Genomic DNA, 14,309 nt, shown 5'->3' on the forward strand with positions numbered 1-14,309 from the left:
TCAGGTTTGAACCCCGAGAGCTCACCTACACGTTAGGGTTACGCTGGCATAGTCTTTCAAGGTCACCTTCTTCAAGCTTAGGAAAAAACAAAGCACTATCGCAACACTCAGCATTGGGTTGGACACAGGTTGAAGAAGAGACTCTATAAAACAAGACGTCCATTAATTAGCACGATGGCATTTTTCACTGATAAAAATAAAACGTAGTGTTTGTATGTTTATCCTCTTTCAGTTCTTATAGCCTTAATCTATTTGCATTAAAGCTTGATACAGTTAATGTTAGGATTCCAGTATAGGATCAGCAGTTTTCAAAAAAAAAATCTACTTGTAATCACAGTTGAACGTGACCGGACTTCACTAATGTGAATTTTAATAAAGTGTCATCTGGACGGTGAAAATTAAAACTAATCTCACAAACAAAATTAAAGAACGGCCCAAGCTGACATATGTAGATTATTTTTTTTTCGGGCCTGGGGCCGAACCTCCTACGAGGTCCCCGCGCCTAGGAGGCGCGCGGGGTATGTGAGACTCAACGATCTGCAGGTGTTGAGAGCAGATCACGGGCCCAAGGATTTTAGGGCCCACCCACTAAACGACTCCCCTGCACTCTTACACCCGACGTCCGATCTCCGTCCGGAGACATATGTAGATAGCCCAACTCTGGGGGCAAAAACAATCTACATCACATATTTACCAACCGACATCCATGTTAATATATTAACGTAAAGATACGACGCACATTTACACATCCGTGCCTCAAACGCTTGAAACCCTAAGAAAAACTATGTCGAATTATTTTTATACGGTTCTCCGTATTGCATCATTAACGTGTCACACAATTACAAGAGCGTTGAGTATTGCCGTATTTGAGGAGCCGAACTCCATCAACTGAATAAATTAATGAAGGGTGGGGCAGCCGTTGTACTGTAAAAACTGAGACCTTAGAACTCATATCTCAAGATAGGTGACAGCATTACGTTGTAGATATCTACGAGCTCCGGTAACCACTTAACACCAGATGAACTGTGAGTTCTTCCATCCATCCAAACAATAAATAAAAATAAAAATGAAACGGATTATCCGTGTATTTCCTTCGTAGTAAAGAGCGAAAGTTATTCAATGCTTCCACTCTCGACTGCACCGAGCTAAGATTTTGTCCTAGGTTATAGGTACCCGTAACATACTTGTGATGCCAGAACACGTAAATGCGGATTCGGACGACAAACACCTTTAACGCATATACTAACTCCGACCGGGATTCGAAGCTAGATCTCTGATCGCCTGGCCCGCTTTCTTGGCCAACCGCTACTAAACTTGAAGATCACTGGTTCGACCATTTCCTGAAAATCTCACATGCATGCATGCAATGCATACATAAAACTTTTTACGTGTTTATATTGACAAAAAAGAATTCTAACCTTTATGCTATACAAGTTTATTTAAGAACATAATAATATACTCATCAATGTCACCGAAATAATTATAACAGTATTTAATTTGTAAAGTTTGTAAACTGGTTTGAAAGACGAGGACGTTTGAATTACATACAATATATATTTTTTTCTTTGCTCGTCTCGTCTTGCAACACCTTATACATAATTATTATATCATATAAGTAATATATATTAGTATCAGAGATATATTATTTTAGATCTATATTATCGCTTTTTAGTTAATGCTTTCAATGCAGTTGTTTTTTTATTTCATTTATTAATTTCTTTTATGTCATATTTCTTAGATGGTAAATAAATAAAATGTTGTATGCAGATTGCGGGTCCAACTAGATCATATAATATTTTTGACAATTTCTATCTTTAATTCATACAGTTTTTCTTTTTACGGAACTCATATTATTATATTATATACTCAATATCAATTCTACAACTGAGACGAATCTATGGAACTTCAGGGTAACGCGAGCAGCGAAGATGTGTTGTTTATTTGGTTAATATATTGTTACATCAGGTTTAAATGCGTAGCAACGGTAATTAATTAAGTGTTTAGCACCTGTGAAAGTGCACAAATGTGGGAAAATTAACTAAATTCGCCAAATACTACTTCTCCAGTTCTGAGGTCTCAGTAAAATAATGGTTATTTCAACCCATCTCATCTCGTTTCCATCCCAATTGATTACAGTCACATAATATAACTTCAACTTTCATCCATATCGGTTTTCGTTCCGTATTATTGTTTTTTACAGGATATATTATAAAAGATTAGGCTGTATGGTGTGATACCTACGCCTTTCTTGCTGGAAAAATTTAACTACTTCCACTAATGACACTTCTCATGTTGAAATCCTTCAGAACTTACATACGCTCGAAAAAAAATGTACTTTTTCGGGAGTCGGTTAAAAAAAGCGTTACAGCGTTATAAATTTATATGAATTATTGTAAAACTGATAATATGTAAGGCCAGATTAAACGTGAAACACGTAAACAACGACGCTTAGGTACCTTGACACAGTATTTTTATGTTTTTAATTTCATTGGCAGATGTTATATAAGATATAGTTTACTGTTTAATATTGTTTACTGGTGGTAGGACCTCTTGTGAGTCCGCACGGGTAGGTACCACCGCCCCGCCTATTTCTGCCGTGAAGCAGTAATGCGTTTCGGTTTGAAGGGTGGGGCAGCCGTTGTGACTATACTGAGACCTTAGAACTATATCTCAAGGTGTGTGGCGCATTTACGTTGTAGGTGTCTATGTAGTCCAGTAACCACTTAACACCAGGTGGGCTGTGAGCTCGTCCACACATCTAAGCAATAAAAAAAAAAAAATTAAAAAAAAAAATTTGAATAAATTATTTAATTATATTTTTCCATTACACTTGTCTATTAAAGCGATTTTATTATAATATCTACCACCAAAAGAAGTGCGCTTAGCTAAGGAAATTGTACCTTTATTCAAATTAGTTTTACGGTTTAATCTCGCATTTATTATTTCCGATGTTACCAATAACAAAAAAGACTAAGGTGTCGTTTATCGGCAATCGAAGATCAAATTACAGAATCTATTAAAGTCTAATATTTTTAGTTGGACAAATATATTAATTGACAGACACGGTATGGTGCAGTAGTTAGCGGGCTTGACTGTTGCGCCCAGGGTCGTGGGTTCGATTCCAACATCGGGCAAACACATTCGTGTGATGAACAGATATGTTTGCCTCCTTTATCCATACTATATGTATACATTTAAACATATATAAGTATGTTAGATCAGTCTCTGGTATTCATATCACAGAGAATCCTAAATTGGGGCCGGGTGACCGCGTATAATTTGGTTCCAATTATTATTATTTGTTGAATAATGTCAACGACTCGTGAAAACCGAAGAAAATATTAACATGTACGAATTAACTTGTGATCTGCGGTTTTAGGAGCAACAACTAAATAAATATTTGCAGACAATGTAAAGAATGCTTTTCACTCATCACAAAGGGGACACGATAATAATTGAAACATAATATTTACTGTATAATAGTAGAGCGTTCGTTTCGTTGGAAATAATAATCGTTGGAATAAAAAATAATAAAATTTTTGATTGAATAATTATGCCCGCTGAGTTTCTCGACGGATCTCTTGAGTGAGTCGCAATTCCGATCCGGTGGTAGAATCAGCAAAGCACTGCTCTTCCTGGGGCGGACTCTCTCAGGCCGAGTCCTGTGGGTTAGCCCACCAGTCACTGTGAAACCAGAACCGCCCTTCGAGGCTACTATTCAAAATGTACACTAATTAATTCAGTTTATACCCGTAATGATGTTATGAAATCATTCTTTACGATAACCGCCGATATTAATAATATTAATAATAGTTGAAATTTTAAACTGCTTCAAATAATTCACGGCAATAAATTTACTAAAAAAAATATACCTATCTACTTAATATTTTGTTATTTTAATTTCATTTTTAGTACGTCGAGTACTTTACTTGATACGTGACTAAGTGAACTCAGTCATATTTTTAATCAGATCTAAGACTCTTGACCATCTAAGAACCCAAGAAAATGTTATTATTTATATTGGCTATTGCACAACATGGCACGTTTATTTGTTTTTTTTTTTATAACATTTTACACGTGTAAATAATATTTTAGGTTATTAATTAATTATTCATAATGCCTCACCTCATTTTCATTGCCTATTTATTCTATATTCTTCAAATAGAGATATAAGTTCTAAGGTCTCAAGTTTAGTTACAACGGCTGCCCCAACCTTCAAACCGAAACGCATTACTGCTTCACGGCAGAAATAGGCAGGGTGGTGGTACCCACCCGCGCGGACTCACAAGAGGTCCTACCATCAATAAATCGAATTAATCACCCGAAAAGAGACAGATAATTTTGTTTATGACCTAAATCAATTCACCGAGAACTTATTTACCTGCTAAGAAAACTGAAGTTCTCGGAAAGGATCGAAATTGTTCAAGTTTGACTTAAAAAAAACATTTTGTAAGACCCTGTTATTCCCAATCTGTCGAAATTACAATAGGCTCTCTGTTAAGACTTTTTTTTGTCTGAAGATACGTACAATAAAAAATATCTGTTCTTATTGATCAGATCACCAATTGCTAAATATTAAACCAATTCATTCATTTTAACACGAAGCTAAAAATGTCTCTAACCGATATAAATACAACGAAAAATACAACACAACGAAGTTAGTTTTAAAAAAACCGTAATATAATATGTATTGTTACTTAATATTCTTATCCATGTTAGGTTAATTAGGTATGTGCTTATTGTGTATAACTGTTTACTTTTCGTTTGAAAAGCAAAGGTGAAAATGATATTTTATAAGACACGTATTTTACATATTAAACTCGAGATAATAATGTGCAATTACGTATGTTAATTACTAATTGTTGTAATTAATAAAACATTACACCGAATATAGTATTACGGCAATCCGAAATATTAATGGCAGAACTTTCCTTTGTTTTCTTTCATAGATATTATACGGATTAAGGCACAAAGCGAAAAGAAATCCGGCACGAAATCCGATTATGATCATTATTTATTAACGACACCATCCGACATTGAGGTCACGCAACAAAAACATGTTGTATTGTAATAGTTGTTGTAAAAAAAAAACTGTTTATTATTATAACGCTGCTTATAACAGTTCGGTTGTTATTCGCACTGAATCATCGCTTTTACCGAATGTTGTGATTGTCAAGTGGGTTTAGTAATTGTGTAGGTACATTGCAATGATTCCCGTTATGTCGAAAGACTTTACCAGGCCATGAGTGGTACCGCTACGCGCCTTCTCCGGCTGTCGGACGAATTATAACTGTTTCTGGTTACCGATTGAAACTTGAAAACATTAAAAATGTGAACCGCGACAGTGTTTGTCTTTCGCACGGTCCGTAAATGGCATCTCATTAGCAGTGAAAACGTGTGGCGAATTATCTTTTAAGCGGTACCACAACTTTCGGAAATGTCCTGACCCAGTTTATTGTCAATTCTGTTAACGCTTAATCACTCCCGTTAAAACTAAATTACGATTTCTAGACATAAATTGCACTACACGAACTGCAAGCAAGCATGGAGGGGATATCGATAAGATACGTGACCAAATCAATGGCTTTTCAAAGATAAAAGCGATCTCCCCAATTGATATATTTCGAAGTAATATTTTCTTTAAAAATAATACGTATATTCGTCATTACATCAACACAAATGAAAACAAAAAAACCATTACCTTCTGGCACAGCGGCGAGCGTGTTATTTTGAGACGTGGAAATATATACGTAGAAACCAAATCAGAGCGGGGATCGCAACAAAACAACACTTTAAGCACTGTATATTGCGTGAAATACGAATTTTTATTTAAATAATTTCACTAAATTTAGCCAATGCGATAACACGATAGCTCTAAACAAAGTAGAGTGCAGACGCGACGCACGTCCGACGCGCACCAAGTTTTGACGCGAAGTCGCAGCAATCGCATCGCAGCAGTCTCAAATGGAACGAAGCGGCTGTCGGCTTGTTGCGTTCGTTTGGCTTGTCAACAAACAAAGAGGGCTCGGTCGCGAGCCGTTTTGCGCAGGCGCAACAACGCCACACGCACACAGCTCACAATGTCACGCGTGTGAATGAACACGTAAACATAGTGAATAACTATTATATTAACGCCATAATATTTCGAAGAAAAATGCGTGTTTTGTAATAAGTAAATCATATGATAAAGTTTTGCTATTAAAGTTGTATAATAAACTTTTGCGCTATTAAACGTAAACAATGATGACAAATTATCAATATTATCAATAAAAATGAATTATATAAAAAACAATTGATCCCAGAACTGGTTTTATTAATTTAATTGTATAATTAAGGCGACAAGCTTTTTTTGTGTTATGCATTTACACTTAGCTAGTAAGTTGCAATCACTGAAAAGTGAAAACTGCGTAATAGCGTGACGAATAGCAGAAACGTCATAAGCATCGTATAATAAAATAATAACAAAGTATCGTGTGAACTGTTTATCGCGAACATCGAAATGATTTATCGCAGTCTAGACTGTTCGAAATCCACGTTTGTACCATAACATAAGCGGAATATGTGACGAAGATAACATCTGAAACGCAAATAGCTATCTAGCCGTGAACCTGAATTTGAAAAAACAATGTTTGGCGTTGCGGGGGCGAGTACACTACGACGAAATGTCGTCCAAATAACGAGACGCGGACCGTGTCATTGACACGCGCGCTCTTGCACAGATAATATTTCTAGGAGCCCGAAGGTTAGTATAAAATAAAATCGATCGACGAATACCTAACAACAGTTTAGTTTAATGCATTAAATTGCATTGTTTACTGTGGTTGAAGAGGTACTTATTAGAAATATAGTCAAAAGCGAAACCAGCCTCGCTTTCGCCGAAGCGAAGTGTTGTTGTTTAATTTCTTAATACATTCGTCTCGTTTTGACTTACGTTTTCACCTTCGTTAACGCGAGGACACGTCATATCAACGTCGCGAAAACATTCCTTTGTGTTTAAAGCAATTTATAAAACATTTTATTGGTGAAAATATCAAAATCACGATTTATCAGACGTAGAAGGAGACGAACTGAACAGAGTTCATGGCTTCAATGATAGATTAATATGATTTTTTTTTGTTACAAATTGCGCTCATGAGGTACTAGGATGGCGTCTTAAATATCAGAGATGATAAATTCGAATAAAATATTAATTTCTTTGATTTTCTGAAATCAATTTTTTTACGTAATAAAATGTATTTTTAACAACATAATATTATTATTGTTTGGCATTAGAGTCGCTTGTTCGTCTATCAGCGTAAACCATAGATAATAAATAGACAAAATTTTAAATAATAAGCAATCGACCTCTATGGTGATCTATGTTTGGAAATAGTTTTTTATAATATTATGATATTTCACAAAAGCCGTACCTGAGCGAAATCTTCTTTCTTAATGAAATATGAGAGAAGCGATTACTAAGCAGAGGCAGCATTACAATTAGTAGAAATAATAGCTTTGCACAACAATAAGTACGTATTCGAGCTTGTTCAGCGAATATTAAAGAAAACTTTGTTAGATAAATAGGTGTATTTTGAGATAAAACAGTATTTGATTTTATAGCTGATAGAACATATTTTAAGCCATAATGAGGTGACACTATCTAGCCTATTTTTAACCCAAAGCAGTAATTTTTTCCGATTGGGAAGACAGCCGTTTCACAATACAATTGAGACATCGACCTCATAGTTCAGTGTGGATGGCTGCCTCACGCTTGTGTCTGGGTGTGTGTGTGTGTGTCTACAGGCTTCGATGAGAACACACTCATCTAAATAAAATATATTTCATGGTTCGTGACAGCAATCTATTATACTTTCTTACCACTTAATGAGCAAGGAACGAATTTATGATTAATTATGTTTTTATTTTGATATTTCCAGAAACATTAGCGATAAGCTTTCTGTACTTAAATTAAAGGTCAATAACCTTGGTTGCAGTAATGTAGATTTATAGTATGAATATAAAAATGTCGTGGTGGGATTTAATTTAAATTTGAATATCTGGGTTCCTTACACGAATTGTATATTAACGAAAAGAAACTTGTTATTTTATCTTGAACGTTTCTCTGAATATATTTTACTGGGATACCATTGAAACTAATTCGCTGAACCGGTATTTATGTAGGATTGGTAAGAACGGAACGTATGAAAAGAGTGTGGAACGGAACGTTAAGATCTGAGTGAGAGAAAACGGAAAGAAAGGGAGAAGAGAATGACAGATAGAATGACAGAGAATTTGAAGATGGCGAATTGAGCAAGACGTAATAAAAGTGTTAATTATTAATTATTATTATAATAGAAGATTTTGGAACATTGGAGGTTTTATTTTGTGCACTGCGATCCCTATTCTACATTTATCTATCGGTATATATAAAAGAAAGTCGTGTTAGTTACACTATTTATAACTCAAGAACGGCTGAACTGATTTGGCTGAAAATTGGTGAGGAGGTAGCTTAGAACCAGGAGAAGAACATAGGATACTTTTTATCACGTTCCCATTGGGACGTGTCATAAAACGTGGTATAACAAAACGCAACTGATATGTAATAACAAAACGCAACTGACAGCTAAACGTAATATATTCTATGGTTATTTATAGTAGAATTTTGAAGTTGACCAGTTGATGTGTTTGAAACAAACCGTGTGGCGGAACAGAGTTCACCGGGTCCACTAGTATTTTATAAATCGAATTAAACTAATGTATTTTTATTTAAACTTAGTTTGGCGGACGGGGTCACTTTGAGACATGCAAATGCAGTATTAATGACGAAAATGCAAGCGCTTAATATTGATAAATTCTAGTCACACGAAAGCTACCCTTCCTTCAGACCGGAACGCATCATTGCTCCCACGGAATAGATAAATAAGGTTGGAATGGTAATGTAGGCGGGGCAAGCGTGCCACAGTTATGATCGTACAAACATAACTCGACCGATTCTTTCATTCACCGCGTTTAGTGCGCTTCGGAATACTTGGGCGAACAGATCTCCGCTTTATAGTGCCGTGTTGTGCAATTATAACTTGTAAAACAAAAAATCAGACCTCAAGTATAGAGCGAGGAGGTATATCTTTCGATCGGTAAGTCGAAATTACCATTTAATTACAATATTATTTGTCTAAAACATAAAAATATACTGAGCATTATGAAATTCCAAACATTAACAATATTATTGCAGCAAGTTATAAATAGCATACATTGCGCGATGTGTACTCGCCCAATGAACGCAATGACCAAGTCAGCTTCCAATGTACTACATGCATTGCGTTCTCTACACTTCAATCTTTGAAATTTCGGCCTTTGCCCTGATTGGCCGTGGTGCACGGCGCTAGTTTGTTGATAGTGAGGTGACCATGTGGTGAAATAAAATCATCGACAGAATTCTCGACTATATTTACATTTGACATGGATAATTTTTGCATTATTTTATATTTAATTAATGATACCTAGTATATTCTTAGTGAGACGTATTTTGAGTAAAATAAATATGTATTATTATTATTGAATTATTATCATTGAATTAAAGTGGAGGTATAATATAAAGGGACATGTAGACCTCTCATTTACGGGTATTTACTATATTGTCTAAGACGTATTAAAATCTAAGTAAAATGCCATTTGACTTATGCAGTAAATAAAAAAATTTAGGTTTCCTAAAGAACCTAACGCCAGGGAACAATGGATTGACGTGACAGGTAGAGGAAACTGGAGACAAAGACGAGTACTATTTGCTCTAAACATTTTACTGAAAATGATTTTACCATAAAAAAAATCAGAATACACTTAGTTCTGAAAAATTCATTCGAATTAATAGCAAGCGCCAACTGCTTAACAAATAGTTTTATTCCAGCGACAGTGACTATTTAATTTTGTAATTAATAAAAGTAAAATAGTTTTTTTTTTCAATATTTATTTCATGTTTCATTTTCTCCATTCATTCATCAGATAATTTATCGATAAAGAATATCGATTTTATCAAGCACTAGCGTGTATGAACATTTTTATTGCTTTTTTGCGTGTGTGAGTGTGTATGCCTACGGGTGTTTTGTGCTAGTTTGCGAACGAATATCTGTCCTGAGATTTATGTGTGGGTGTTTTTGTTGTGTGCGAAATACTTGTAATCACAGTGTGTGTATGTGTAGAAATTAAAATAGTGGGGATGAAGCGGCGACACTGGTTCTAATACAAAATTAGAGCAAAGGCCTTTCCAACCTTATTTATCTATTCCGTGATTGCTCCGAAGTAGAAAAAATAGAACAGCATTCTCTGGCTTTCGCGAATTTAAAGTACTTTTACGATTTAATCTCGTGTTGTTATTGAAAATATTATTATTAATATTAATACGTGAAGCAAAAACTTTGTATCCCTTTTTACGAAAATTGCGTGGACGTAGGAGTATGAAATTTTCCACACTTATAGAGAATATAGAGAAGAAGTGCACAATGCTAAATTTTTTTTAAATAATGCATAAAATATTCATTAAATCAATAAAGAAAACATTACACACACTACATACCATGTATTTGACGCACACACGCATGCATACTATTTATTGTCAAACTTTTGTTCTTGACGTCTGTGGTCAAATTGATAATATCTAGATTAAATATTGTTTGTCTATATTAATATTTTATTATAGCCTTGGCGAAATTTGTGATTATAGAAGTATAAAATACAATCATAATAATAGTGTACAAACTTACAATTCCAATTATAGTCGAATTTCGACTACTGCGGGACCTCTAAAGTTTCGCATACTTTACAGTTTTTTTGGTCACGGACGACTAAGCCGGCATTTCAATGTTATTCTGATACAAACCGTAAAAGTAGTTTTATGTAGAACGGTAGCACCGATATACGTTGGTAATGACATTCCCTAGTACATGTACTCCACGCATAGACAGAGCCCAGTGAGTTTCTCGCTGGATCTTCTCAGTGGGTCGCGTTTCCGATCCTGTGGTAGATTCTGCGAAGCACGGCTCTTGCTAGGGCTAGTGTTAACAAATTCACTCAGGTTGAGCCCGTGAGCTCGGCTACACGTCCGTGCTGGTATACCTCCTTAGGCTACCATAAAGTAGGTACGGTATTGTATTATATGTTGTTATGAGATGTGCTCGCAATGCCAACAGCAGTCTCCAATGGAGGATTATCGCTCAACATGCGGCTGTCTTGGAAGCGAGCGACGATATTTTTTTCCTACCTAAGCTGATAGCCTTGAGAGGCTATGTCAGCGTAACCGGGCGAGTAGGTGAGCTCACGGGGCTCAAACCAGACGTTGTTGCTAACACAACCCTAGCAAGAGCCGTGCTTCGCAGAATCTACCAAAGGATCAGAAACGCGACCCACTGAGAAGATCTGGCGAGAAACTCAGTGAGCTGTGTCTGTGGGTTAATTTATTCGCCGAGCCCGGTATCTAAAAGCACCGTTAGTGGATCTGGAGGATTCGAAATGAAGTGACGCGGCGACGACGAGACGCAACCCTGTCCATTAACAGGTACGACTACTCTGCCAAGAGTATCGGACTAGGAATAAATGATATGATATATATTCAGTAAGATCTGATAATTACGAAATGAATCCAATACTCGACAGCCAGTATTTAGGCCCATTTTAGTAATAAATAAATATCATGAGGAATATACCTAGTGTTTCCATAAATATTGTAACAAGGAAAACGTTTTTGTTATTATCATTATACGGTACGTTTATTACTTGCATTGTGCGTTACTTTATTTTCGTGTTTCAATAATTATTCATAATAGCATCGCAAAAATATGAACTCATTAAAATTTATATTAATTGGCTTTAATGAAATCATTTAAATTCATTAGTTATTGGTTGTGAAACATGCATTTCTTCTAGTTGGGAAAATTCGCGAGTGACAACCTTATGGAATGTTTTAGGGGCTCGCAAATTATATCGCAAGTACATACGCTCTTAATTTTACTTTTTTTAAACCAAGCGTCGTAACGTCATATGAAGGCCAGTATTCCGCTTGCATGAAGTCAGAAACGCTAATTTTCAACCACGCTTGTGTGGAGCGAGGGTTAAGTCCTGGGTTTTGAGTCTTGTTGAGAGGACTAACATGGTGTTCTTAAGTTTTTTAAACACTTCAATGGATATCGTTAGTTATGATGTTTAGTATTTTCAGTCGTTGATAGTCAACACCTCGCCAAATCATCAGTGAAAACAGATAATTTATTTCTAGTTCCGCTTTCTATAAAATCTTTCTCGATTCGGTTCTCTTTATCACCCTGCTTCGTTTTAATTCCACAAGAATATTTAACCAAGGTTGGCGCTAAAATGAGGGAACACGATGAATATTCAAATGAGAATGACAGATTCCAAATTCAAATGTAATGTTATTGTTTTTTTTTTATTCTTTTATCGTAACGCTATTTTTGGCCAGACAGTGTAATTACACCTAGAGCTCTGAAATCTCTCGGGGCAAATTATCGAAACGACTATAATCATTAGTCACGTAAAATAAATCATGGCTTAATGGTATTAGCCTCGGAACCGGACAACGTCGGGGCGGCTCGTATAGAGAAATGTTCATATGAATATAAATTGTGTTCGATTCATTACGATAGGCCCTTTTAATGTTTTGACTTGGGTAATGTCTTTGTTATTTTACGCTGGCGAGATGAGAATGGCTATATTTTTTTTATAACATATCTTTTAATTATGATTATATATATTTTAATTTTAATATGATTTATAATGTTTTGTAGATTTTCTGTGTTGCTATGTTTGTGTGTGTGTGAAAGACAGCAATTTTTTAATTTCTTGCCACGGTCAAAACTGCATTTAGATTCTGTAGTAAGAAGCTAAAACTTTTTAAAATGAACTATTTCAATTATCGTTTTTGAAATACGATATCTCTATCAGAAATTTAACAATTCTTATAACAACCATTTTTTTTTAAGGGGCTTCACTACCTTCTCAAGAATGGTATCTTGATACACTTGTGCCGATGTTTTGATACCTTTTTCACAAAAGTATGGCTCAGTCACTCCTTCATAGCTAATTTTTTTTTTATTGCATAGATGGATGGACGATCTTACAGCCCACCTGATTTTAAGTGGTAACCGTAGCCCATAGACATCTATAACGTTAATGCCGCGACCCACGTTGAGATATGAGTTTTAAGGTCTCAAATGTCTCAGTATAGTTACAACGGGTGGGAACCCTTCAAACCTAAATGTATTACTGCTTCACGGCAGAAATAGGCAGGCAGGGTGGTGGTACCTAACCTAATAAGAGTGTGAGTCCGCACGAGTAGGTACTACAACCAATATTCTTGATAAAAATATATATCTTTCTAAGAAGTATATTTTTTGATAAAAAAATAAGTCCAATCTCATTAAAAATGTAATTGCAATACTAACATATTTTACGTTACGAAAACTTTAAGATAAGAAGCGATCAGTCACATTATTGCAGAAATCGAAATCGATACGAATGAAATTACCCTTTAAAAAGTACTCGAACCATTCTGGATAGTTGTAATGAAAGTATGTAGTTATTTTTAGAACCTACCAGTCGATTGACGAACCCTAGTCGCAAGGCTAAAATCAACCTATAATTTCGATTGAGTATTTCTTGGAAAGTGCTTTATTTACCAGGGCGACTGATCGACGAACAGCTTTTGGGTTCAAGTTTACACGAATTTAATTTTAGTTAATCTCAACGAATTACACAGTCACTGAACTGATTTTTAATTAGCTTTCTTCTTTAACGAGTGTACCTACCTACATTAATAGAATCGTCCTTGTGTGATCTCGATAGACTGTGTGAGAGATAAATATAAATTCATTTAGCAGTAATTTTATTACTAGATAAAACACAGCCAACATATTTGATGGTGATATCGCGTTTCTTATATTTAGGATCCTCAAAAGAAAAAAAACACGTGTGACACTCGCAAATTTTTAGTGTAATATAATAATGCTATTAGCCTTATCTTTTTATTTCTTGCTAAGATGGGCGGACGAGCTAACAGCCCACCTGGTACTAAGCTGTCACCGGAGTCCGTAGACATCAATTTAATTCAGTCGCCCATCTTGAGACATGTGCTCTAAAATCTCAGTTTTATAGTCAACGGCTGCCCATGACTATCTCGCACCCGGAATCCTTAGGACCCGAGTATTACTCGCACTTGTCTGGTTTCTCAATATGGGTCTGGCATCCGGAGATATATTATATGGTCGTAGTATTATACTCACTAAAACTGATACTGAACTAAAATTGATAATTTGCTATTGCATTGATAC

The 14,309-nt window shown here is 35.5% G+C and overlaps 1 protein-coding gene across 3 annotated transcripts in view; it reads right to left on the bottom strand.

Annotated features, from left to right (window-relative positions):
- LOC101735597 (protein yippee-like) overlaps positions 1-14,309 on the bottom strand; it is a 165,134-nt gene that overhangs the window by 66,623 nt on the left and 84,202 nt on the right. Inside the window, exon 1 of one of the 3 annotated variants that reach the window (XM_012689567.4) lies at positions 5,702-6,292. The exons of the other annotated variants lie outside the window; for them this stretch is intronic. The gene's annotated coding sequence lies outside the window, so the exon portion shown is untranslated. Of the gene's footprint in view, positions 1-5,701; positions 6,293-14,309 lie in introns of those variants that run through there. 3 annotated transcript variants of the gene reach the window in all.

The sequence above is a fragment of the Bombyx mori genome, chromosome 8 (genome assembly GCF_030269925.1).
Source record: "Bombyx mori chromosome 8, ASM3026992v2".
NCBI classification, from domain to species: Eukaryota; Metazoa; Arthropoda; class Insecta; order Lepidoptera; family Bombycidae; genus Bombyx; species Bombyx mori.